Genomic DNA, 1922 nt, shown 5'->3' on the forward strand with positions numbered 1-1922 from the left:
CTGCTGAGGTGTGAGCTGGTGCGTTATTGAAAATCACTCGACTTCCTCGATTCAAATGAATGCCAAACACAAACAAATAGACCGATCTGGCTGTAACTTGGTGTGTGTTCCTCCAAGAGATGCTACTAACTAAATCTAACCTTGATACGCGCCAGTAGTGCCATCAGCAGTGACTTTGCACGGACTTTTCGAACGACCCTCGTATCTTGGGGTATTGCGACATTACGTCCATTTAGGGTTTTCCGAGCGATTTGAGATTTGCAACGAGTGTTCCGTGTCGCTGGCCACCGTAATTACTCGGGTTGCCGTGATCGCCCTGAAATTTTAGAGGAGTTTTCTCAATTACTTAAACAGGACGGAAGGTAGACCTTGGACCTCCCCGGAATCGACTATCGTCGCCGTGTCGAACGCGCAAATTTAACTGAAAATTTAAACTCTTAAATTGGACAAATTTTAATTCCGCGCTCCCGTCGATGCGAAACTGTACGCCTTGCACCCATCGATAATCCCAGGTCTGTTCGGATCCCGGCCACCCGCCGATCGAATCCTGGGATGTAACAGAAGTCAAAATTTCTATATCCTCATTGGTGAAATTTCAATCTTTACTCTTTAATCTCAATCTTCAATGCATAGTCTGATTCCGGCCTACAAAAGCTGCTTTCTCTGCTAAACGCAGCCAATGCTTCAAAATTTTTGATCAATCAGAAGAAAGCATTTTACTAAGTGATCAATAAAAAAATGCTTTAAGCATTCATAGCATCAAGTGGGACTCGTAGTCTTTAATCACAGTTATATATGGCAGTCGTGTATTATGGATTAAAATGCCTTTTTATACTGACGCTTGACGCTCATTTTTAGCGTCAAAATATAAGTCACGTGATCAAAATTGACGTTTAATATTCGTCAATTTTTATCATGTAACTTATTTTTATTCCGAAAATAAGCGTCGAGCGTCAGCATGAAAAAGCACCTTTAAAGGCCGTAGCAGACTTTTGCATAACCCCAGATCTACAATAGAGTTCTAACTCTTAAGCCATAAGAAATGGATGAATCATAGTCGATTATTCTTCTCAAATTCGACTATATCAATTTCTTACAACTTAAGGCTTACAACTTAACACCTATTGCAGATCTGGGATTACGCATAAAAGTGCTTTTTCATGCTAACGTCCATTTTCAACATCAAAACAGCATTAACTGATCCAAATTAATACTTGATATTAATCAATTTCTATCACGTGATTTATTTTGACGTCAAAAATGAGCGTCAAGTGTCAGTATGAAAAAACACCTTAATGCATAAACAAATCAACTAATTAAAATTCTTCTTTTCTTTAATATGCCGATTTTATGAGTTAGCGTATTTCGCGGATTCATCGCCGTGGCCTCCAATGTCTATCCCGTGTTAGACCCGAGATTGCGATATCGTTATAATGGTGAACTCGTTATCATGCCACGGCCGCTCGCCCGTTCTGATCAGATATAGAACAAAACGCGCACCGCTGCGCACCACAATTCGCGATTAGATATGTGGTAGAAAGGGCAAGTGAACATTCGGCGTAACTATCGATATAAAGCGGCAATCCGATGTGCAAACAATGGCGGTCGGCGAGATAAAAACTTTTTCTTAAGGGAGATAGCTCTGTGGCGTAACATGTGGCACAGAGAACTTTCTGGTCGACACGGTGCAAATAGACTCGCGACATAACGCAAAGCGAATTGAAAATCCACACGTGATATATAGGTATCGTCTAAGATATTACCTCGAGTGTTACACGTACCGGTGCATATCGCGTAGTTATGACATATTCTAATTGGCGAGATGAAAGCTATCCGACTCGTTACTGCATCTGATTCGACAGCACGCGGCGGCGGCGGCGCCGGTGCGTGACGTCGTTAGGGTCGCGGAAGAAAAAGGAGTG

This window comes from Trachymyrmex septentrionalis, unplaced genomic scaffold, assembly GCF_001594115.1.
Source record: "Trachymyrmex septentrionalis isolate Tsep2-gDNA-1 unplaced genomic scaffold, Tsep1.0 scaffold109, whole genome shotgun sequence".
NCBI lineage: Eukaryota > Metazoa > Arthropoda > Insecta > Hymenoptera > Formicidae > Trachymyrmex > Trachymyrmex septentrionalis.